The sequence below is a fragment of the Helianthus annuus genome, chromosome 17 (assembly GCF_002127325.2).
Source record: "Helianthus annuus cultivar XRQ/B chromosome 17, HanXRQr2.0-SUNRISE, whole genome shotgun sequence".
Classification (NCBI taxonomy): domain Eukaryota; kingdom Viridiplantae; phylum Streptophyta; class Magnoliopsida; order Asterales; family Asteraceae; genus Helianthus; species Helianthus annuus.
In genome coordinates this window covers 138,386,528-138,413,576 of record NC_035449.2, presented here as the reverse complement: position 1 = coordinate 138,413,576, position 27,049 = coordinate 138,386,528, and positions in this window count along the sequence as shown.

The following is a 27,049-nucleotide window of genomic DNA, read 5'->3' as shown; positions in this document are numbered from 1 at the left end:
GTATATCCGATTGGACAGTCCTGTTCGATCGGCCGGCTGGCTCGATCGGCTGGACCATTCGAGTGGATTGTTTCTTCCTCTGGTGTGTTTGTGTTAGAGGATTTGAACTTTGGAAGTTTTTGTTGCAGTATTTGAGAACACTGAAGTGTTCCTACCGTTTCGAGTCATTCGATCGAATGGTTCGTTCGATCGGCTAGTTCACTCGATCGGCTGGCTCATTCGATCGGCTAGGAGCTTCAGGTTAGTCCCCAACTGAATGTCACTCGATCGGACAGTCTGTTCGATCGGCTGACATTCTCTACTACGAACAAGTTGTGAGAACGATTAAGTGTTGAAGCATAGTATCTCATGATCCGAACAGTAATGTTTACCCATCGAGTGACCCATGCGATTGAACATTACTTCGTCAATACTATTCTTCAAAGTTTGGGAGTGTGGGGCCATGTGCTAGCCGATCGGCCAGCATTTCTGACCTGGTCGGCCTTTCGTCTAACACTTGGTTGTTTGTTTATTTGTTATTCTTTCAAGGTATCTTGACAACGTGTTGAACTATGATAACCTTCGTTCCCACCTGTTCCCTTGGCTCGAACAGGAATCACCCAAGTCCGGCCGGTTGAACGGTTTGGAACGTCGGTTTAGAGTTTAACTGATATCGGTGAACCTTGTTCATAGAACCCGTATCTGAATCTTCTAAACCATTTGAATGATTGGTTAGCCGGTTCAAGCTCCGTTTCTACCGGTTTGAAAGCATTGAGTGTAAAAGAGTTGAAAGAAAGTTGAGATTCCTTCTTTCAATCCTTCACAACTTAAAAATGTTTAGATCTATGAAAGATCTTAACTTGCTTATGAGGAAATTGGTTAGATCTAAGCTATTCATGGTTGGATGATGTCAAAGTTTGAAGTTCATCAAGAACACCATGATGATATCACCCAAGAACACTTAGATCTTGGTGATTTCATGGTTAGAATTCAAGTTTTGAAAGATAGAAAGGTGTAGAATCTAGCAATGATCAAAAACATACAAGATTTAGAGTGAAAACTTACCGGGATTGAGAGAAATCTGAGAAAAGGTGAAGAAGATAGCTGGTTCAGTCAGAGCTTTCTAAAAGTGGAAAGTATGACAATGACAGCCTTATTTATAGGCTTCCAAAAGAGGAAAGTGTCAGTCGATCGGCTGGGAGATCCGATCAAGTGGCCTGCTCGATCGGCTGGCAAGGTGCTAGCCGATCGGCTGGCCTGTTCGATCAGGATGCTTCCAGTTCGATCCGCCACGCACTTTGAGCATTTTGCGACGATTTTCGACGTTTCGATTTCGATGTACGACGATACGAATACGATATGGTTCCTAGTCAAATTACTTTCAGTCTCAACTACTATATCTAACATACAATCTTCTATAAGTCACGTTTCGATGTCGGTTTCGATTGAGTTCGATTGCTTTTCGAGTTTCGATTCGATTTTCGATTGATTTGCTTGAATACCACACCAAACATAAAGTAAGCACGCACAAGTAACACATAAGGCACACACACGTATAACAATACCACAATTCGCATGATTCGAGTCTCGAGTTCGATTGATTATTAGATCGGTTTGATTACTGATTTGATTAACTTTATCGCATTGTTACTTCCTATCATTCACAGTCGTAGATCGGTTCGCATTAGAACACGTTCGATTACTTCGATTCTTGTTGATTACAACACTTACTCCACATAATACAACTAAAACACAAAATCGACTATCTACAGTCAGAGAAAGTCAAAGTTGACTTGGACTTTGACTTTGACATTCGAAAACACGGGGTGTTACAGTACAAATCGTGAAGCGAGTGGAGCTCAAAATCCTTTTGGAAACAACGACTACTATAAAAAGGCGATTTATCATCAAGTTACACATCAGCCACATCAACAACAACAGGCACAAACTGCACATGGTAGAAAAGAAATTGAAGATTCAAAGAGAGCGTGTTTGGTTAATCAGGGCAAGGATGGTGGATTCAGTTGGGATAAATACATTCCAAAGGATAGCAAAGTGTGCTTGGCAGAACAAGATGATGAAAAATTGCCTGAAGGTTTCAGTTGGGACAATTTTTGCCCAGACAAAGAATTTATGGAGAAAGAGATGTTAAATGCAAAAGCTTTGTTGCTAATGCTTCTGATATATATTGGGCAGAAAAATACAGAAAAATTAGGGAAGCTGAAGAGGAGAAATAGAGAAGAATTGAAGAAGAGGAAGAAGAAGAAGAAAGGAGAGAAGCTGAAGCTGAGAAGAAGAAAAGAGCAGAAAAAGTTCCAGTAAGAATAGTCAAAGAAGTTCCAGAGTTTGAGATCAAAGCAAATGCTGAGGCAGTCAAAGTTCCTGAGAAGTGCATGAATTGTGATTCTCTGATCTAGCAAAACAACGAGTTGCTACACAACATAAAAAGGCTGAAAGAATCATATGATACCTTGAACAGAGAAATGAACAAGTACAACGAGTCAAGTAGTGAAAAAGCTGTAGCAATGAATACACTCAAGGGAACATACATGAGACAGCTTGACAATGTTAACTACTACACAGAGAAGTGTGCTGAGCTTGAATTGAAGTTGGCAACACAAAGAATTGAAACTGAAAGAGTCAACAATTTTTTGAAAAGTTACTCATGTTCTACTTTTTTTGTTGACAGGATTTATCTGATTGTGGAAGGAATGAAGACGTTTGAGGAAGAGAAGACTTCAGAAGAAAAGAAGTCCGAGACAAAAGAAGATGATGAAGTGAAAATTTCTGGTGAGAAACCAAGTGTTGTCAACAATAAATGTCCACCCCCGGTCAAAAATGGATATTCTCCTCGAAATCCAAATTTCGAAAGAGTAAAAAAGGCAACTAATTTTCAGTGGGAGTCTGTGTCGTCGAATAACTTACCAGAAAATATTGATGTCACGTTCACATCGTCCGATACTGAACATGAGTCCAAGTTGATAAAAAGTGTGGTTGATCATGTGTTAGACAAAGATGACATAGAGGAGTCAAAACCGGAGTCCAAATCCAAGTCAAAGTCTGGGTCCGATATGTCAAAGTCAACAATCAAAAAGGACAAACGGGTTTATGATAAGGAATTTTTGCTATCAAAATCTAATTTGAATGACGAACCGGTCAAAGTAGCATATACTTTGAAAGATTCTGAAAAATTATATTCTGATGAAATATTTCCAATAAGAAGTGTTAAAATTGAAATGATTAAAAAGGTTTTCAAAATCACAGAAATTAATATTTCTGAAATAAAAGATTTAAATCTTACTGGAAAACCTAAACAATACACTTCAAGAGATTAACAAAGAATTAACAAGAAAATGGGTTACAATTGTGGTTATAGGTTTCAAAAGAAACCAAACTATAATGGTAATTTCAAAAAGAAAGGTCTTGGATTTAATCAACCGAAAAATTATAAAAATGAAAAAGTTTATAAACCAAAAACTGTGTTTGTTTCAGGAAAAACTTCAGAGGCTGAGGAAGAGCAAGCATTCAGAAAGCAGACAAATCAAGAATTCCTTACCAAGAAGCAAGAGGACATGAAGAAAAATGGTGCTCAGAAGACTAAAGAGACAAGAACCCGTTTTCAGTGTAAAACAGTCGGTCATATTGCCAGGAATTGTCCAAAGGCAATACAGACAAAACAGGGAGTCTCTGGTAAACTAAAAGAAAAAGTTGTTGAGAAAACTGAACTTACAAATTTACAGGCTTTGAAAATTCAATCTTTGAAATTGGTGAATGTTCAAAGAATGTGGTAAAAAGAAAAGAAAATCTAAAAAATAATAAATGGGTTGTTAAGGGTTCAGGAAACAGTTCTGATGATGAATCTGATTCCACAAAATCAGAGGAGCCACGTGTTGAAGAAAAGGTTGAGAAATCAGTTCCGACTGTGGATGATGTGAATTTTCCACCTCTGCGGGCTGAAAATTTTAAGAAGAAAGTTGGGAAAGTTGAAATTTCAAATCAATTTTATTCTGAAAAGAATAAGTTTGATGTTGAAAAAGCTTTCAACAGAAATGTGAAACACATTTTTGGAAAAATGGTCAATGGTAAGGCCAAAGGAGTGAAGGAATTTTATGCTTCTAAAATGAATGATCACAATTCTGTTAAAAGTAATGATGAAGAAGATGTTGTTACACCCAAGGAAGGTCAGGCTTGGGTGGATATATTTTTCAAAGAGTAAAAACCTGACTTGCCGGAGCTCCCAAGTTGGTAATCGCGGAGCATGAATCGGCATCATTCTTGAAAATCTTTCAAAAAATTTTTAAATTGAGAAGTGTGAATTGCCGGAACTCCCAGATTGGTAAGTGTGGAGTAGGAATCGGCATCTTGAGAATTCAACCAACAGGTGGTAATTGGTTGAAAAGCATGTTTAAAAGTGATTGGTTTTTAATCTTGCAAATGGTTATTCAAGGTCATAAGTTGAACTTGATTTAACTATCATTCAAAAGAATGGTAAACAATGTAATGATTTGATCCCCATTTACTACAAGTGGTAAAATCAACAAAACTAATTTTCCGGAAAAACCATTTTGATTAAAACAAAATTAAGTGTTTTGAAATCATAATGGGAAAATAGTTTGTTGTGAGGGGGAGTTCTGATTGTTTATGCCAAGTGGATGGAGAATTGAGGCGAGTTGATATCAGTTGTCATATTCTTGTACAGTTTGTTTTCAAATTTCTTTTAAATGTGTTTGAATTTTAGGGGGAGTAAAATTTTAAAAATTCAGAAAATCCAAAAACATTAGAAAATTTGAAAAGCCAAAAACATGATAAAATGAAAAATGAGTTTTTGTTACATAAAATAGGAAATGATAGCACATCAGTGGACTATTACAACACGCTAAAGATATGGAATGTTTAAATGTGATAAACGGTCTCACTGATAATGTGTCAGTAGGTTTTTGCACATTTAGTAGATTGTAATGAGATATAAACCTTAATTCAAACTTGCTTATCTCGTGGGGAACATCTCTTGGATATATGGGTAACCCCCGAAATCTTGTTTGAAAGGTCCCTCTTTCTGAGATACTAGGTCTTTATACTTAGTGATATCTGGGGTATTATCCCGGGACTTCTGCTGAATGGAAATTCTGACCTAGTCCCCGTATAATACTTTACAAATTGTTTGAAAAATAGCGCAGCCCTCAACAAAATTGATTAAACAATAAAATTGATAATCATTGCTGTTGAAGAAAAGATCCTCTAAAGGGGACACACCAAAAGTCGAAGCCGTCATCTCTCTACGTATACGGAAGTATCGACCTGAGCTCTCACGGCCCTCACAATTTAACCCATTTACAGATATCATCTATGGTATACACATCTGTAAGACTGAATATTGGGATCTGGATACGGGAGTATATTCAAGTGGTGGGACACGCGAATAAGTTTAAATCCTTAAGACATTAATTTCGTATCTCAGAACAGTTGAAATTTGTGTGAAAATTTAAAGTGGATCAGTATACTGACAATCTAGGTGAATTGTTTAGAACTTAAAATGTTTAAAGCTTAACGGTGTTAGTGATTTGTCTAAAAAAAACTGATATGATCCTCTTGCAAGAACTCACAAAAATATTGTCTATAAATATTTCTGTATTGCATTTTTGTTATATTCAAAAATTCAAAAAGATTTTCAGTGTGTTTTAGCATAAATTTTTTGAAAAATCCAAAAAGATTTTCGACAACTGATGTTGAAAAGCTAATATTCAAAATTCCAAGTGCTAAACTTGATGAACACGTTTGGATAAAGAGTGTGTGAAAATGATTGTATTTTACAAGTGGTTTTCAAAGGATATATCATTGTTGAATGTTTCTTGCAAATGGTTTCTAAATTTTAAAGATTTAATCTTTAAGAAACTTATGTGTGTGGTAGAGAATTTGCCGATATGAAGATTGACCAAAGCCAGATTCCGATATCTGAGCAGATGGTGATTTCCAGACTACGATCCCAGCACATTGAGAGGGGGAGTCTGAAGACATAAAAAATAGAGATTGATTAAGGATGCTTACAATGGAGAATACTTCGAAGAGAAGCACAAAGACTGATAAAGCTTGAAGGTTTGACAACCGAAGACTCGACACTGAAGACTCCGTCAACATCCGAGGGGGAGTTTGTTGGTGCATCCGTCTGTCGTCTTCGTCTTGTATCGAGTCTTGTATAGAAATAGGTATTTTAGGGCTCGGGAATCAAGAAAATGTAATTGTAAGTGATTCCGCTTGAAATGACATCTAGTCATTTCAAGCAAAATCTCATCTAGTCTGATTCGTCTCGAACCTGTAATGCATGATTTCGCTTGAAGTGTTTCATTGTGATTCCGCTTGAACCGAACATGACATGTTCAAGCAGAATAAGGTGGCCTACATATAGGATCAGTTGGAGCGAAATCATCATCTTTGTCTTCCGGTTTGCAACGAAGTGCTGCTGAAGTGTCGTCGTGATTGTAAAAGGCTTTTATATCAATAAAATCGACAAGTTAAAGTGAATACAGCTGAAATAACTGTAGGATCGCGTGCTGACCCAAACGAGTCAATCAGAGGTGTTCTAATCCATTTCAGGTGCGGAAAACAAGAAACGGACACGGAAAACAACTTGTTTCACTAAATATTGCCTTATATATTGATTTCACAGCTATTACAAGTCCAACGGCACTTCGGCAGCAGTTCGGTACCGGAAACAAGACCATATTCCCTGATTTCGCTCATAGGGGAGTATTTATAGTGGAGGGGTTTCGCTCCTAATGACATTGTGTCATTTCGGGCGAAATCACTAAATTGTGATTTCGCTCCAAATGACATAATGTCATTACGAGCGGAATCAACCTCTCGAGCGAAATCAACATTTTCACAACCAAAAACTTGACATTTTCTCGTACAACGTGCCCTGATCTAACAATCTAAGACTAAGACTCGATACAAGACGAAGTCGACAAATGTATGCACTAACAGACTCCCCCTCAGATGTTGACGAGTCTGACGTGTCGAGTCTTCGCATCTTCAGTCTTGATCAGTCTTCGGGCTTCCAGAAACTCTATCTATCTCTTCCATCTTCAAATTCTTTCTCTAACAGACTCCCCTTACATGCTGGGATTGAAGTCTGGCTTTTTACATGATCAGGATCAAAACCTGGCTTTCTACTCTCAATCAGAGTCTCAGGCGTCGGAGCCTGACTCTCATCGAGCTCAGGTCATCTTGCACATCCTCTACCCAAAACATAAGATTCAAAAAAATAAGATATTAACAGATTTAAAATTGTATGCACCAACACTGACTATCCTACTTTCAAAACACAATCAGTAAAACTGTGATCATTCTTAAAATCTTTTTACGATAAATTTCTTTTCTCTCAAAAACTTTTTCAATCAAATTCACCCAAACCTGTTCATCATGTTCAGCACTTGGAATTTTGAAAATCAGCTTTTCAACATCAGTTTGTCGAAAATCTTTTTGGATTTTTCAAAAATTTATGCTAAAACACACCGAAAATCTTTTTAGTTTTTTGAATTAATTACAGAAATGAAATAAAGAAATATTTACATACAATATTTTTATGAGTTTGTGTAAGAGGATCATATCAGTTTCTGAGACAAATCACTAACACCGTTAAGCTTTAAACATTTTAAGTTTTAAACGATTCACTTAGATTATCAGTATACTGGTCCACTTAAATTTTCACACAAAGTTCAATTGATCCGAGATACGAGATTAATGATTTAGATACTTAAACTTATTTGCGTGTCCCACCACTTGAATATACTCCCGTATCCAGATTCCAATATTTAGTCTTACAGGTGAGTATACCTAGATGTATCTGTAAGGGGTTAGGTGCGAGGGTCGTGAGAGCTCAGGTCGATACTTCCGTATACGCAGAGAGATGACGGCTTCGACTTTTGGTGGGTCCCCTTTAGAGGATCTTTTATTACAACAACAATGACTATCAATTTTATTGTTTCATCAATTTGCTGAGGGCTGCGCTTTTTCAAGCATTTGCGAAAAGTATTATGCGGGGACTAGGTCAGTATTTCCATACAGCAGAAGTCCCGGGATAATACCCCAGATATCACTAAGCATAAAGACCTAGTATCTCAGAAAGAGAGACCTTTCAAACAAGATTTCGAGGGTTACCCATATATCCGAGAGATGTTACCCACAAATTAAGCAAGTTTGAAATTTAGGTTTATATCTCGTCACAATCTATTGAATGTGCAAAAACCTACCGACACATCATCAGTGAGATTGTTTATCACATTAAACATTCCATATCTTTAGCATGCTGTGATAGTCCACTGATGTACTACCATTTCCTCTTTTATACAACAAAACTCATTTTTGATTAATTTTTTATTGTTTTTGGCTTTTTCAAATTTTCTAATGTTTTTGGATTTTCTTGAAATTTTTACTGCCCCTAAAATTCAAACACATTTAAAGAAATTTGAAAAACAAACTATACATAAATTTGCCAACTGATATCAAATCACTTCAAATCACCATTCACTCGGCATAAACAATCAGAACTCCCCCTCTCAACAAACTATTTTCCCATTGTGATTTCAAAACATTTAAGTTTGTTTTAATCAAAAATGGTTTTTCCGGAAAATAAGTTTTGTTGATTTTCAAACCACTTGTAGGTTAGGGGATAAACTTCAACATTTGCTCTCCAAAATACCACTTGTAAGTATGGTCCAATCAAGTTCAACTTAATGACCTTGAATAACCATTTTGACAGAATTAACTACTGTACCACTTGCAAGATTACCAACCAAACATATACAAAGAAAGATGTTGATTCATGCTCCACGATTACCCACTTGGGAGCTCCGGCAAGTCCGGTGTTTTACTCAAACATAATGTCCACCCAAGCCTCACCAGCCTTGGGTGACTTTGGAACACATCTGTCCCACCAACATTTTGATTTATAAAACTCTTTAGCACCCTTTACCTTCCTATCTACCATCTTTCCAAACATATGTTTGACTTTCCCGTTGAAAGCCTTCTCAACATCAAATTCTCCTTTATCAGCGAAGAATTGATTTGAGATCTCAACCTTACCAACTTTCTTCATTAAATTTTCCTTTGACAATGAAGGAAAGTTCCCATCGTTCACCACTGGAACGGAATTCACAATCCTTTTATCAACCAAAGACTCCTCTGATTTTATGGAATCAGATTCATTGTCAGAATTACTTTCAGATTTAACCACCCACTTTTGTTTGTTCATATCACCTTTTCTTTTGTAAAAACGTTTTGAACTTTCACCCTTTTCAAAACTAGAGTTCATTTTAAGTTTCTCAATTGGTTGTTTCTTTACATCATCACTTGTTTTCATTTTTGAGTGTGTAGAAACTTCCTGTTTTGTGTTGAACTTGTTGCAATTCCAAGCAATATGCCCAACTTCTTGGCATTTGAAGCAAGTTCTTTTATCCACTCTTGAAGCAGATTTTCTCACATTCTTCTTTACTTCAGCAAGAAACTCTTGATTCGACTGCTTCCAGAATGGTTTCTTCTGTTCATCCTCTGAACTTCCTCCTGAAACAAATTTTTTTTTTTGGTTTATAAGTTTTCTGATTTTTATAATTTTCTGATGAAATAAAACCAAGACCTTTCTTTTTGAGATTACCATTATGGTTTGGTTTCTTTTGAAAACCATAACCACAACCGTAACCCATTTTCTTGTTTATCTTTTGTTTGATTCTTGAAGTGTAAGGTTTAGGTTTTCCAGAAAGATTTAAATCTTTTATTTCAGAAATATTAATTTCTATTAATTTGAAAACCTTTTTGATCATTTCAGTTTTAACACTTCTTATTGGGAATTCCTCATCAGAATATAATTTGTCTGAATCATTCAACGTATATGCTACTTTGACTGACCCATCATTCAAATTAGATTTTGATAACAAGAATTCTTTATAGTAAATCCTCTTGACCAGCGAATTCGGACTCTTCCCAGATGAACTTGAACTTTCTGACTTAGACTCCGACTTTGACCCTTCATCCATATCCAACACCTGATCGACAACTTTCTTAATTAACTCAGACTCATGGTCAGTGTCAGACGCTATGAATGTGACATCAATATTGTCTGGTAATTCATTAGTGATTTCAGACTTTAATTTGATGTTTAGAGCCTTGTCTACCCTTTCCTCGTTTGGATCTCTGGGAGAATAAGTTTCAAAGATTGGGGGCGGACACTTGTTATGCTTGACACTTTGTGTCTTACCAGCATCCTCTCCTTTCCCTTTCTTCTTGAACGCTTCAAGACCTGCAACAGTAGGATAAACACGATCAATCAGATAATCGCAAGTAGTATAACTCAAAAGTAATCGGTTAATCCTTTCACTCTCAATTCTCTCAAGTTCCAACTCCTTCTTCAAATTAGCACAATCTTCAATATAATCATTGATGACGCTTTGCTTTGTCATTAAAGTTGCACTCATTTTGTCATTTGCTTTTTCGATTTCTGCATTTGTCCTTTTCAGACCATCAATTGTCCTGTTTAGAACATCATAGGACTCTTTCACATACTTCACATCAGATAATAAATCTTCTTTAATCTCTTCCAACTCAGCAATCTTTTTGTCCTTTTCTTCACAAACTTTGCAAGATTCTGAACATTTCTCACAAGGCCTAGTGACTTCAACCACCTTTTCAACTATCTTTTCAACTTCGACAGTCTTTTCAACTTCAACAAGTTTCTCAACTTCAACAATTTTTTCAACAATTTTCTCAACTTTGACATTTTCTCCACCACTTTCTTCACTTCAATAATCTTTTCTATTGTATTCTCAGTCACTGCTTCATCTTTTGTTTTTCCAGCTTCTGTTTTCGCTTTTTCATCAGCGAGTAACTTTGCTACTTCTAGCTCTCTCTTCAAACGAGCAATCTTCTTTTGATTCAGCATCTCAACTTTATCTGCATAGAAAAAATTAAAACTATCAGGGTCAATGCTTTTTCTACATTTGTTAAGATACTCTTCCTCATCATCTGTATCAACATCACTTCCAAGATATGGAAATATTGGAATTCTTTTCTGACAATCTCGTTTTCACCCAAAATTCTGGTAACAAGAGCCACACCAGGTATAGTCTCACTAGGTATGTCATTGTCCCAGTTGAATCCCTCTGCAACAAACTCATCACCTTGATCCATTATACCAAAATAAGCTTTCTTATTTGCTTCTTCGATCATTTTCCCATGAGCAGTTTTCTGATCTTTTTGCTGAGGTTGTTGATCGATCTGATGAAAGATTGATTTCTGATAATATTGTTCTTATCTTGACTCCCAGTTGACTCTTGGTTTTTACACTCCCGTTTAAAATGACCTTTTCCTTTACATCGGAAACAGGTAACCTTTAACTTGTCAAAACCAAGTGGAGAGGTAGCCATTCCTCGAAACTCGTCTCTGCCAGTAATTTGTTGAAACTTTTCAGCTCTCCTGCATGCACTAGCCAAACACCACTTCACATCCATCAGCTCAAGCTCTTCTGCATCGATTTGGTCGTAATCTTCTTTCGTGAGCATTGGATTACCAATTTTTCCTACAATCAAGCTCTCATACGACTCTAACATGGCGACAAGAGATGCCATGTGTTGCTTAGCCACTTCAGGAGATAGATTTTGACCATTCTGAATGTTCAAAGTCACATTCCACTGCAGATTTGTAGAATTTTGCTTCTGAGGACTAGGTGTGTTGCTGTTTGGATCAAAACTTGAAAATAATGAAGTGTAACCACCACTTTGAGTTGTAGTGCTAGCATTTGGACTTGCAGAACCATCAGCACTAAATGCGGTACTAGTATTTGGACTTTGACTGGGAGTAGCCTTAAACTTGTTCCCTCTGTAATACAAACTGACATCTTATTTGGCGTTTGGATTCGTCATGATAGCAGTTTTCTGAATATCCAACTCTTGCTCTTCAATTTTCTGAATAAACTGAGCCAAATTCATACTCTCGGACTTCCTCATGAGTTTCACAACCATAAAATATGTTCCCCACTTATGCTGTGGTAATGCCTCAGCTAGTTTGTCGACCCACTCATCGTCCTCTTTCTTGATGTCCAACCTACCCATTTCCAATACCAGATGATAATATCTATCAATGGTCTGTTTTGTAGTTTCATGATCGAAAGCTGTAAACATATCTAATGATTTCTTCAATAACGCCTTTTTATTTTTGATCATATCAGCACTCCCTCTGAATTTCTGAATCAAAGCCTCCCAGATTGATTTAGCTGTTCCGTTATGTTGAAGTAACACAAAAATATCTTCTTTTACAGCTTGCTGAAGAATGCTGATCATCATCTTTTCACTTGTAAACTGTAATCTGTCACTCTCTGTATAATCACAAAAAGCCTTTTCAATACCCCGTTCATTCTTTGGTTTCTCATAATATTTCAACAACTAACACCAAGCATCGAATCTGTAAGCTTGAACCCAGTTCTCAAATCGGTTTTTCCAACCCTGAAAATCCTCAATGTACATCAGCTTTGGCGGTTTCCGATGTGTACCCGTCTCGTTCTCACTATACAATGTTTCAGCAGCAGTCACAGGTGCAACGGGCGTTGCGAATGCATTGTAAAATTCTTCAGCCATGGTTCGGTAACACGTTTTTCACAAACAGACTATTTCGAGCGAAATACCAAGTTGGAGCGAAATCACAGTTGATCTCGAGCGAAATCACAGAATTCTCTTGGAGTGAAATTACCCTATGCAGTTTGGAGCGGAATTAGAACTACACTTTGGAGCGGAATCTGAATCAATGCTTTTCGAGCGAAATCAGAAAAGTCTTAGGAGCGGAATTAGCAAATTGGCAGTCTGGAGCGAAATCACCCACAACTTTTGGAGCGGAATCAGATCGAGCTTTGGAGCGAAATCTCAATTTTGTCACACTGGAACGAAATCAACAGGTAGTTTGGAGCGGAATCAAAAAATGTCCATTGGAGCGAAATCACTTCGCACATCATTTTAACCGAGTTTTAAATCGAATTTAACTGTGAAACTTTCAAGGGTTTGTCTATGTCCAATTTTAAACAGTCTGTGAAAGTTTGGTCCAATTTTAACCGTAAAATCTTCTTGAACAGATGAAAGAAGGTGTAGAATACAGAAAATGATGCTGTTTTGGCAAGAACTCCTCGTCCTGAGCTCCGATACCACTTGTAGGATCGCGTGCTGACCCAAACGAGTCAATCAGAGGTGTTCTAATCCATTTCAGGTGCGGAAAACAAGAAACATACATGGAAAACAACTTGTTTCACTAAATATTGCCTTGTATATTGATTTCACAGCTATTACAAGTCAAACGGCACTTCGGCAGCAGTTCGGTACCGGAAACAAGACCATATTCCCTGATTTCGCTCATAGGGGAGTATTTATAGTGGAGGGGTTTCGCTCCTAATGACATTGTGTCATTTCGGGCGAAATCACTAACTTGTGATTTCGCTCCAAATGACATAATGTCATTACGAGCGGAATCAACCTCTCGAGCGAAATCAACATTTTCACAACCTAAAACTTAACATTTTCTCGCACAACGTGCCCTGATCTAACAATCTAAGACTAAGACTCGATACAAGACGAAGTCGACAGATGTATGCACTAACAATAACACTAATATACTTGTTTTCGCCTTGTATATTGGTGAATTACTCTTCTGGTCGACTCGTTCGGGTCTGAAAACGTTCCTACAAGAAACTATGAAATTAACCGAAAACATTTAGATTTTGTAAAGATTTGTGGTAAAACAAGTAGAAATCTCTTAGATCTGAGCTAAAGTTTGACGAAGATGACATCACACAGCCGTTTGTACAAACCGCCATGATGACATCACCCTCAAGAGCTCGAATCTTAGTGATTTCGTTGTGAAAAGTGTGATTTTGATGAAGAATCATGTGAAGAAATGTGTATAGATTGAAGTTGTATAAGAATTAAGTGTAAAACTTACCGAAATCGCCAGAATATGGAAGAAAAGTGGAAGAGTGCGTCATTGGTTGGAAGAGGCTGTCACATCAGTGAAGAATGATGTGATAGGTACTATTTATAGTGTCAGAGGAGAGAAAGGCGGTGCAAGGGAGATGGATCGGATGGCTATTCGGTTGAATGGCCCTCCGATTAGATGGTCAATCGATCGGATGGTCATCCGATCGGATGTCCATTCGGACAGTCCAATCCGTTTCGCTACTTTTCCGTCTTTGGTTCGTTTTGCAAGTTAGATTAAGTGTTGCGTATTATTGGGTGATATTATTACATAAGAAGATTATTTAATCAACACAAAAGTTTCCAAGTTTACACAAGTGTCAAGTCTCTAGTTTCTCGTTTAACCAAGTCTCAAGTTTCACGAGTCTCAAGAGTCAAGAGTCAAATATCAAGAGTCAAGTATCAAAAATCAAGCATCAAGTCTCTAGTTTCAAGAATCAAGTATCTAGTATTAAGTATCAAGCATCAAGTATCTAGAATCAAATATCGAGAATCAAGTATCACCAAGATTTATGTTTCAAAGTGTCAAGATTCACAAAGTATCATAAGTGTCAAGTTTCACATAGTATAAGGACTAAAATTGACAAGAGACAAAAGTTTAGGGACGCAGGGCGTTACAAATGATACCTTGTCCGGAAAACCCAATGGATTAATCAAGTATATAATCTCGTAACAAGAATAATCCCAAGATATATTTAAAGGACCACCTATGGGTTTTCCATATGTATAAAACTCTTTTCGAAAAACTATTTTTTCCAAAGAGTCAATTAATTGTATTTACCAGCTTTGGCTGACGTATTTTCAAAAGATTGAACAGCAGGTACCGAACCTTATTATAGGCTGGGAATACGGGTCGGCTAGAATGAAGGCTAGGGAATTTGCACTCTTGATGGTTAAGGCCTATGATATCTAAAGCTCTGTTTATTTAGATCCTGCCTGTGGGCTTGTATCGAACGTTTGTAATACTTTTATACCTTCAAGCTTTATTTTAATAAATTTTAATCCAATACTTCCGCTGCATATTATTTTATTGTGATAACTGTTATCCAACCGTCACGATTGTACCCATCCGGGCCCACCAGAAATCGGGGTGTGACAAATTAATTCACAGGAATGCTTAAAGAACTTAAAAGAAAATCCACCCGACCCGACACAATCAAACACTGACATTTTAATTTCTTCCTCCGAGAATGGACAGACGAGCTTGGCCTGCTCAGCATCAAATAATCTAGGGAAAAAAAGAAATTTGAAACCATGCCTGTCTTGGAAGGGATCATGAAACTTATCCCAAAAGAAAGCAATATTTTCATTCTTCAAGGTCTCGGGGTCCAACTCCCAACCCCCTTTAATTACCAACCCATTAATCCGAGAAGATCTTCTATTACAATTTATAATGTTGTGAAAGTATTTAGAATTTCCATCACAATCAATATCCCATCTAACTTTCGCATGCGGTTTAAGATCAACTCTAACAAACACATCAATATCCATTAATTTCCTCTTTAAATCTTTAATAAGATCCAATTTAGCATTAAAAATATTACTGTCGCAACCCCCGACCCCACCCCGCGGGAGCCGCGAACACGAGCCGATGGTATCGGTGTTTATTAATTTGGCAGCGGAAATGAGACTTCAGGATCGTAGTTAGGAAATAAATTTCATAGTTTCAAAACACCAAACTTTTATATTAAACAAATGGGATAAAACCCATATCTCATTCATAATATCTTTATAGAGATAAACCTATTTGCTAAAAACATAAACTTTTTATTTAGGTAACTTTATAGCCACTTTCTCTAAGCATCCAGTGCTCCATAGATGGCTTCTAATAGCTTTCACATCAAGTTACCTGAACGTGTTTTAAAAATATTTTATCAGCAAGAAATACTGGCGAGTGCATTCCATTTTATAAAAAACATATTGTTATAACTTTACAGTATTCAGAGCGATTACAATGTTTATATCTAACCAAAAACTCCAAGTACTTGTCACTCGACGGATCTGTGACTATGGTCATATCACACATTGGCTACCTATGTCCAATTGTGAAGGTTATCAAGTAGTGTATACAAAACCCCATAATACCGGCAATATTTTGTAGAAAACAAAGACTTAATCACTGTAAATATAACTGAAAACATTTGAGATTTTGTAACACAGTTTGGTAGAAAAAGAGAATGACTCACATTGTAAACTTATGTTTTTCTACGGGCTTCCTGGTGATATCTCCTGGTTATTTTCTTGAGTTTCTATTAAAAACATACAATGCACGCGTGTTAGTAAAATAACCCAAGTCACTTTAGCCATACAGCATGAGACAAAACCCCAACGGACTTAGTAAGGCAGAGCTTTGACATGCGTTGTTGGGTCCTAGATCAATCGAGTAGGGTAAAGAACTACTGATCGGGGGTTAAAATACTTACCACGTGGCAGAGCTTCATGTTTTAGGGGGGGGGCATTTTGGCTATAAATTCGGATTATAGAGACTGAGAGAGAAAGAAATGTTGAAAGTTTTGAGAATGCAGACTGAAGCTCCATTTATAGGTGTACCGGGGGTCTCTCGCGCCCCGCGCCCCGCGAGGGCACCCTAGCTTCGGCTAGGGTTGCCCGATCACCACACTAGGTTTGTCACGTGTTTGACACGTGGCGCAAGAAGTGTCCGGCAAACAATGGCTTCTCGCGCCCCGCGTGAAGGTTGAGGGGATCCTGTCGCGGCCTGTGATCGGACAAAAATTATGATTATATTTTTTTTAAATGAAATTAAGGTTATACGGGTGCGGTTACGTGTATACGGAGTATGTTAGGGTGTTTTCGAGGGTTGTTATAATTACGTTCTCTGCCACATTATTTCAAGTATTATATATAACCTGTTGGTGCACTACATCTGTTGATTTCGTCTTAGATCGAGTCTTTCATTGTACTGTATAGATTAGGGCGCGTTTTACGAGAAAACTGAAAAGTATAGGTGTTTTAGAGAGTAGGTCCGCTTATACGTACATGTTCGTATATGGGAACCTCTTATGTTCGTATATGGGAACCTCTTATGTTCGAATATGGGAACCTGTCATGTACGAATATGGGAACCTATTAGGTTCGCTTATTTGAACATGTACGAATATGGGAACCTGTTAGGTTCGCTTATTTGAACATGTACGAATATGGGAACCTGTTAGGTTCGCTTATTTGTACATGTACGAATATGGGAACCTACCAATAGTATAAATACCCATAAGCGGATCTCATTTGTAACTTTCCGGATTTCCATACCGAGGTGCTGCCGGTGTGAGAATTGAATGTAAACGTTGTCAAATCAATCAGAAAAGTGATTTAAGAGAATATCTAGCTGTTTCTACGTCAGGTACTTGTTTTCCGCACCTGTATCTGATCAAAACTCCTCTGATAGACTCGTTCGGGTCAAAACACGATCCTACAAGTGGTATCAGAGCTTTAGGAGGAGGAGTTTTACAAAAATTAGCTGGATTTCATTGAGATTTCTTTCTTCTACACCTTCTTTCATCAGTCTAGAAAGTTCCAACAGTCCAAATCGGATCAAAATCTCACAGAGTGTGCGTAACAGTATATAGACAAACCCTGGAAAATTTGGTGTTAAAATTCAAAGTAAAAATGGGTCAATTTAGTCTCCGATTTAGGTTCGCTTTTATGAACATTTGGTAGATCCGCTCCAAACTTCAGTTCAGGTTCGCTTTTTAGACACTTTATTGAAAGGTTCGCTTCAAATGACACAAGGTCCGCTCCAAATATAGCATCTGGTCCGCTCCAAATAAAGTTCAAGTTCGCTTCATTGTCAATTAACTTGAAAGGTCCGCTTCAAGTGCACACTAGGTCCGCTTTTGTGATCACTCATAAGATCCTAGATTCGCTTTTATGACATCCTACATCTAGTTTCGTTTTTTTATGAACACTCATTGGACCAACATTAGGTGATGCAGATAATTTGTTACTTAAAGTTGTAGGCCCAATACATGTGCTAAATATTAGAGGTCCAATAAAAATCAAGGAGTGATCAAGAGTTGTCAGTTTATAAAGGGTGTTAGTCAACCATCATTTCGGCTCAATCATAGATTGTAAATGATTGTTTTGGTCAAATGAGTGTGATTTGAAATATTTTGTCGGCCACAAATAAAATAACGTTCCAATAAAAGTAATTCAATAAACGGCCCTATCATTGTTATCGGTTGTAGTTTGTAAAAGTCACAAATTGTTGTTATTGGTCTATGACATCGGTCCAATCATATAATTGAACTAATATAGTTGTCGGTTCTATGGAAGAATTGGTCCAATCATAGTTAAAGACAAATATTCGGCCCAATCAAAGAATAGTATGGTTGTTGTTTGACAGTTGAGTGGATTTTGTGGCCAAATAAGATACTTCTTAAATTTTCAGTATATCAAAGTTTCGGCCCTATAGGAGTTGTCTGAACTATATCATTAGCCCAAGTGTTTAATATCAATCGGCCCATATTGAGAGGTGTTATATAGAGTTCATATTTTGTAATCCAGTTCACTCGATTAAGTTCATTCTTTCAGAAAGTTTAGTTCATTTGAATTCAAACTTGTTCAAGATTGTGTGGTTAGTCAGGTCGCGTGAAAAGGTTTGATTCGTTTGAAAGAAATCATTTCGCTTGGAAGTTTGTTCCAGTTCGTACGGTTTGGAGTTTACAATTTTCAAAGGTTTATCACGTTGTCCGAAAGTCCATCAGTTCGCACAGAATATTCATCAGTTCGAGTGTTTCAGATCGCACAGAGTATCAGTTTGATTCAGTTACTTTGATAAGTGTTTTAAACTGATTGTGTTTTTGTTTGTTTGTGTTACGTCAGGTAATTCGAGATCGTCAGGTGATACAAGTCTGAAACATGGATACTGAGTTTTACAACGCGTTCGCTACAACCCCTGCTAGTCCATCCGACATTGCTAAGAACATGACAATGGAGAATGAAACCGGAACAATGCAAAAACCTCCGAAACTTATGGGAATTGAAGATTATCACGGATGGAAGAAACGTTTCGAGAATTGGGTGCAGGCGAATCATCTAAAAGCTTGGGAGAGCATCGAAACTGAATATGTTAGACCACAAAACGCTATGAGAGTCGATAAAATCATTTCGGAATTCACGGAGCAAGAAAGAGATAGTTATAAAGGAGAGAAAATGATGATCAATCTGTTACAGCAAGCCGTAAAGGAGGATATATTTGTGTTGCTTCAACATGATGACAATGCTTACTCTATCTGGGAAGCTCTTAAAAAGAAGTTTGAGGGAAGTACTGAGATGCTTCAGAGTAAAGCATCATTGCTGAAAAAGGAGTTTGATTTGTTTACGTGTATGCCTGGTGAGATGACCAAGACTCTTATTGAGAGATACTGTCATCTTGTTCGCACCATGTCACAGTTAAAGATTACAAAAACTCCAGCTGAATGGGTTGAAAAGCTTGCCGATGCATTACCGTAAAAGGAATGGGGCACATATCTGATGATATTGAAGAATTCCGGACAGTTTAGCAGGCTATCTATTGCACAGTTTATCGAGAAGCTGGAGGCACAGGATCTGGAGCAGCAGAAAATTGCTAGAATGAATAGTTCAACTCATCAACAAGATATGAAATTGTACTATAAAGGAAATGTTCAAACTGCTGAAGCCAGTCCAAAGATACAAACTGCATTTAGTGCTGGAAATCAGTCTCCGCCTAGCAGTCAAGGATCAGTCAACACTAGTGGGTTCTCAACAGTAAATCCTCCAAGTGTTCAAAGTGCATCTGCTGGAAATGGGCATTCGTTTCAGTGTAATGTAGCTCTACATCTTCAAAATGGTCAAAATTATTCTGAAGAAGTTGTAAAGCATCATATGGGATTACTGGTGACTGCATTAGAGTCTTATGAAGGGTTGATTGCCGGAAGAATTGGCAATCCAATGCTCACAAAGGAAGATTATGACCAAATTGATGCAGAAGAGCTAGAATTGATGGATATCAAGTGGGCCTTGGCGAGTGTTTTGAGGAGAGCTGAAAAGTTTAGATTGATTACAGGGAGAACTGATTTCTTGGATGCAAATCTTTCTAATCTTGGATTTGATAAATCTAAAGTTGTTTGTTTTCGTTGCAGGGAGAAAGGCCACTTTAAAAGAGAGTGCAAGAATCAGCAGCCGAGAGGAGAAAAGGAATCGTCTGGGAAAGATGATTATTATAGGAAAACCATTTATCAGCAAATCACTCATCAACCGCATCAACAAAAAGAACCTCAAACGGCACATGGAAGAATGATCGAGGATGCAAACAGGAAAGCTTATTATGGCATCATTGATCAAGATGATGAGAAAATGGCTGAAGGTTTTAGCTGGAACAAGTTTATTCCAGCTGATTCAAATGTTCATGCTTTCATTGCACATATTATTCGAAAGCCAGAAATGCTGAAGGAATGGATGGAAGTGTTATCTGATGAAGAGAAAAGTGAAGATGAAGAATCTGTTTCTTCTGAAAACAGTTCATCAGAAACAAGTGATGATGATGAAGAAATGGAACAGATAAATTTGGGAAAAACTCATTTATCTTCTGACACTTGTGAATTTTATTTTGCAGAAAAATTGAAGAAATTGAAAGAAAGGAAAGCTGCAAAGGAAATGAAAGAAGTCGAAGTGATTGAGAAGATTGTGGAAGTTGAAGTCGAGAAGATCGTTGAAGTCACAAAACCCTGTCTTACATGTTTAGAGTCTTGTAAACAATGTATAGAAAAAGATGAGAGGTTTAGTGAGTTAGAAAAGTTGAAAGAACAATTGTTGTTTGATGTAAAGAACTTGAAAAGGTCGTATGATGTATTGAACAGGCATGTGAATAGTTTGGAGAAGACTAACTCAGAAAGAGAGAAAGCTTTGAAGATGTTGAATGCTACCATGATGACAAAGCAGAAAGAGATCAACATGTACATAGAAGAATGTGCAAAGTTGAAGAAAGAGTTGGATAGTGAAGCAGCTGAAAATGAAAGAATCAGAAGATTGCTGCAAAGTTACAAAGGTTGTGACTACATAATCGACAGAATTTATCCAACAGTTGAAGGTTTTGAGGCATTTAAAGATGAACAACCAAAGAAGAGAAAGGATACTGGTAAGAAACAGGGTGTCTGTTATAATAAGTGTCCGCCTCCAATTTGGGAAGGGTACTCGCCTAGAAAACCTAACGAGGAAGAACTAAAACAGGCGGTCAATATTAAGTTAGAATCCGAGATAACCGATGTTTTACCAGACAATATTGAGGTCACGTTCACAGCGTCCGACACAGATCATGAGTCCGAACTGATAAAACGAGTGGTCGATCAGGTGTTGGATAAGGATGAGGAGTCAGAGTCAAAGACTGAGTCCGAAAGTTCGTGTCAGTCAGTCAGGAGTTCGAGTTCGTCTGAAAGAGTTCTAAATCATCGGGAAAACGGGTTTATAGTAAAGAATTTTTGCTATCAAAATCTAATTTGAATGATGAAACATTTGAAGTTGTGTATACTTTGAATGGTTCTGACAAATTATATTTTGATAAAGAGTTTCCAATAAGAAGTGTTCGCTTTGACATGATCAAAAAGGTTTTCAAAATGACAGAAATCAATATTTCTGAAATAAAAGATTTAAATCTTACTGAAAAACCTAAAAAGTACACTTCAAGAGTACAACAAAGATTAAACAAGAAAAAAGGTTACAATTCTGGTTCTGGTTTTCAAAAGAAACCAAACCAAAATCGTAGCTACAAAAAGAAAGGACTTGGTTTTACTCCATCAGAAAACTATAAAAATAAAAAATTTTCTAAAACAAATACAAAATTTGTTTCAGGTACAAGCTCGGAAGAGGAAGCAAAAAGCCCATTCTGGAAACAATCTAACCAAGAATTTCTTGCCGAGAAGAGAAAGAATGGAGCTTATGTGAAGAAAGAAACAAGAACCTGTTTCTGATGCAATGAAGCTGGTCACATTGCATGGAACTGTCCGAAAGCGACAAACAAAAAACAGGGAGTTTCTGGAAAACTGAAACAAGTTGTTGTTGATAAAACCGAACCACCAACTGAACAATTTAAAGTTTTCAAAAATTCAACATTTGAAGTTGGTGAATGTTCGAAGAGATTTTACAAGCGAAGTGTAAAACTTGACAACCAAAAATGGGTTGTTAAGAAATCTGAGGTAAAATCTGGCGATGAATCTGATTCCACAAAATCAGAGGAGCCACAGTTTGATGAGAGTGATGAAAACTCAGTTCCTTCAATGTATGACGAGAACTTTCCACCATTGAAGACTGAGAATTTTAAAAGAAAAGTTGGAAAGTTTGAAATCTCAAATCAGGGTTATTCTGAAAAGGATAATTTTGATGTTGAGAAAGCATTTAATGGGAAAGTTAAAAAGATTTTCGGAAAAATGGTTGATGGGAAGGTGAAAGGGGTAAAAGACTTCTACGCTACAAAGAAAGCAACTTACACCCCAACTAAATCCGAATTGAAATCACCCAAGGCTGGTCAGGCTTGGGTGGACATTTTCTTCGTTTGAAAAACCTGACTTGCCGGAGATCCCAAGTTTGTAATCGTGGATCAGGAATCGGCATCATTCGTTTATTATGAGTTTGTATGAAAAATTCTTAAAATTGTTAAAACTTTACAGGATGAATGACTACGCCGGAGCTTCTAGGTTGGTAAGTGCGAAGCAGGAATCGGCATTCTGATTGGTAAAATGTTTTGTGTAGAGGTGACATTCCTACAAATGGTATTGTTTGGTTATACTTACATATGGTGATTTTTACAAGTGGTACAGGTTGCTTAGTTGCAAAACAGTAAATCAGGGACATTAAGTTGTACTTGATTTACTAACTCATGATAACACAAAGAACAAGATGATGAACCATATCCCCGATTTTAACAAAGTGATAAACCTACAAGTGGTTTTTATCTTAACAAATTCATTTTCCGGAAAAATCATTTTGATTGAAACAAACTTAAGTGTTTTGAAATCGAAATGAGAAAATGGTTTGTGATAGGGGGAGATCAGATTGTTTATGCCTAGTGAATGGCGAATTGAGGCGATTTGATATCGGTTGTCATGTTTTTGTACAGTTTGTTTTGAATTTTCTTCAAGTAGGTCAAGAGTTTCGTTAAATTTTCAAATTTCCTTTGAAATGTGTTTGCATTTTAGGGGGAGTCGAAATTTTCAGAAAATCCAAAAACATTAGAAAATTTGAAAAAGTCAAAAACATGATATAGAAATTTTCAGAAAATCCAAAAACATTAGAAAATTTGAAAAAGCCAAAAACATGATAAAATTCAAAAGTGAGTTTCGTTGTGAATAGAGGAAATGATAGTACATCAGTAGGCTGTCACAACATGCTAAAGAATTGGAAAGTTAAAATGTGATAAACAATCTCACTGCGGATGTGCCAGTAGGTTTTTGCACATTTAGTAGATTGTGACGAGATATAAACTAAATTTCAAACTTGCTTGTTCTGTGGGTTAACACAAACTTGGATATATAGGTAACCCCTGAAATCTTGTTTGAAAGGTCCCTTATTCTGAGATACTAGGTCTTTATACTCAGTGATATCTGGGGTATTATCCCGGGACTTCTGCTGTATGGAAGTACTGACCTAGTCCCCGGATAATGCTTTCCGCAAATGCTTGAAACAAAGCATCGCCCTCAGCAAGCTGATGAAACAATAAAATTGATAGTCGCTGCTGTTGAAACTAAAAGATCCTCTAAAGGGGACACACCGAAAAGTCGAAGCCGTCATCTCTCTGCGTATACGGAAGTATCGACCTGAGCTCTCACGGCCCTCGCATTTAACCCCTGAACAGATATCATCTGTGGTATACTCACCTGTAAGACTGAATATTGGGATCTAGATATGGGAGTATATTCAAGTAGTGGGACACACGGATAAGTTTAAGTTCTTAAAACATTAATATCGTATCTCGGAACAGTTGAACTTTGTGTGAAAATTTAAGTGGACAGATATACTGACAATCTAGGTGAATTGTTTAGAACTTAAAATGAAATCAAGCTTAACGGTGTTGGTGACTTGTCTCATAAACTGATATGATCCTCTTACACGAACTCACAAAAATATTGTTTGTAAATATTTCTTTACTGCATTACATATTTCTTTGTTTCAAAATCCAAAAAGATTTTCAGTGTGTTTTAGCATAAAGTTTAAAAAATTCAAAAAGATTTTTGACAACTGATTTTGGAAAGCTGATTTTCAAAATTCCGAGTGCTAAACATGATGAGCAATATTTGAGGGGGAGTGTTTGTGTGGAATTAAATGTTTTCATAATTTAACCTTTCAAGTGGTTCATCAATATTGTCACTGATAAAGTTTCAGTTTGGTTTGAGGAAGAGTTTGTTTAAGTGCATACACCTTTATTCTAAATTGTAAAACTTATGTTTTGGGTAGAGCATTTGCAGGATAAGATGAGAAGCTGTTAGATGGAAAGCCAGACAACGATCCTGAAGATGTTACTGAAGAACAAAGGAATACCAGTAAATCGAGAGGGGGAGTCTGAAGATAGAGAGAAAGAAAAGCCCAGAGACTGATCAAGACTGAAGATGTGAAGACACATCATTGTTGTGATTCGATAGTCGACTCCATCAACATCTGAGGGGGAGTCTGTTGGTGCACTACATCTGTTGATTTCGTCTTAGATCGAGTCTTTCATCGTATTGTATAGATTAGGGCGCGTTTTACGAGAAAACTGGAAAGTATAGGTGTTTTAGAGAGTAGGTCCGCTTATACGTACATGTTCGTATATGGGAACCTCTTATGTTCGTATATGGGAACCTCTTATGTTCGAATATGGGAACCTGTCATGTACGAATATGGGAACCTATTAGGTTTGCTTATTTGAACATATACGAATATGGGAACCTGTTAGGTTCGCTTATTTGTACATGTACGAATATGGGAACCTACCAATAGTATAAATACCCATAAGCGGATCTCATTTGTAACTTTCCGGATTTCCATACCGAGGTGCTGCCGGTGTGAGAATTGAATGTAAACGTTGTCAAATCAATCAGAAAAGTGATTTAAGAGAATATCTAGCTGTTTCTACGTCAGGTACTTGTTTTCCGCACCTGTATCTGATCAAAACTCCTCTGATAGACTCGTTCGGGTCAAAACACGATCCTACATAACCATACAAAAAGTAACTTAAGGTATGATGGTTTGGATCACACCTTTTTAAAAAGTCATAACCCTTCAAACTACAACTTAAGGTATGAGGGTTTGGATCACACATCTTCAAAAAGTCAAAACCCTTCAAACAAACAATCAAACTACTTTTATGTGTATCATACCTTTACAAAAAGTCACAACCCTTCATATGTATATATATATATTTATATTATATGCCTTATACAAAAGCCAATCAAAAAATATTCTATCCATTTCGATGGTTGTGGTGTCTGTTTAACAAACAACTAACACCGGTTCGATCCCTATTCACATCGAATCTGTTGGTATTATTTCCTTATTTTTTTTCTAATAAATACCACATCAACTTTCTGCCCCATTCTTATATTCCCGCCAAATTTTTACACCCACCAAAAAACCACATCCTAAATCACTCCTTAACCATTTTGATAAAACGCCCAGAAAACAAGATTTCATCAGTCACTCACTTCCAATATGCCTCTCAACTTGATTAGTCGCCTTAACAATTCCAACATCCACATCCTATATCACAAACTAATTGTCACAAAAACCAAACCCTAATCATCAAAAGGAGTTTGAAAGGGATTCGATATGCTTCCCTTCACGCTTTCCGCCGTGTTTGCATCATAACCCATCTGCGATTCTGTGGTCGGACGGTGGTATTGATAGATTGGCGAGTATCTAAATCGATGACAGACTTTGTGGTGTGAAGGAATCGAAAGATCATTTACACCATCATTCTTCTAGGCAATTAAGTCCATCCAATAATCAAGCAACCAGGCGGCGACGGCGTTCCTCCCACGACCATCTTTCCTCCCTTACAGGTTTCTTTCATCTTCAATTTCTATTTTAAACGAACTAGACAATATTCTTAGACCACCCGTAGTGGGGCGTGATTTTTAAAAAAAAATTGAAAAAAAAACGCCCGGAAACGCCCCCACCCCCATTACGGCCGGCGTTTTCCGGCGTTATTTTTGAAAATTTTGTTGCTAAATAAAATGCTCAAATTGCTTTGTATATATTTTGACCCACCAATCACATCCATTTGATTTTTTTTTTTTGCATTAAAAATAATATGGGCGTTATTGGAATAATGCCCCACTACGCCACTTTTGCTATAATGCCCAACGCTGACTAGGATGCCATGTGTCGGATAATGCCCCATGGTGGGGGCATTATTTTTGTTCGCCACTACGAGTGGTCTTAGAAAAAAATTTCTTAGTTTCTGTTATAACTATACATTTTCTTGGGTTTTACAAGACAAGAAAAAAAATATATGTTAGGTTCATCTCCGACTTTGGCCAGACACGGTGTGCATTAAAGAACCAGATAGCATGTTTGATTTATAGTTATCATGTTTGATTTTTCGATATAAATGCTTTATTAAATTATCGTATTTATCATGTTTGATATATTTATTTTGAGGGTCATTTACATATTTCCCCTTGCTAAGATCGTTTATTACATATTTACCCAACCCTTAAAATCAATTACATATCTCCCCTTCTTAAACAATGTATATTACATATTTCCCCTTCATAAACCATATGTATTACATATTTACCCATTTCATTAAAAATAATGTTATTAAATTACCATTTTACCCTTAATAAACTTATAATTAATATTATAATTTTACAATTAATATTATAACTACTACATATCCATATCAATTGTAAAATTATAATATTAATAATCTCTCTTCTCTTAAACCGCCGACACACCTCAAACCGACTGTAAATCGGAAAACTTTGCCGGAAACGAAATCCAGTATTCCAGTGTCAAATATATACCTCATGGTGGTTTAAAGCGAGGGTGACGGCGGTTTGTTTCAGCTGGGTTTCCACCTCCGGTAGACAAGGGCGGCGGTTGGCGGTCGAAACAGCGGC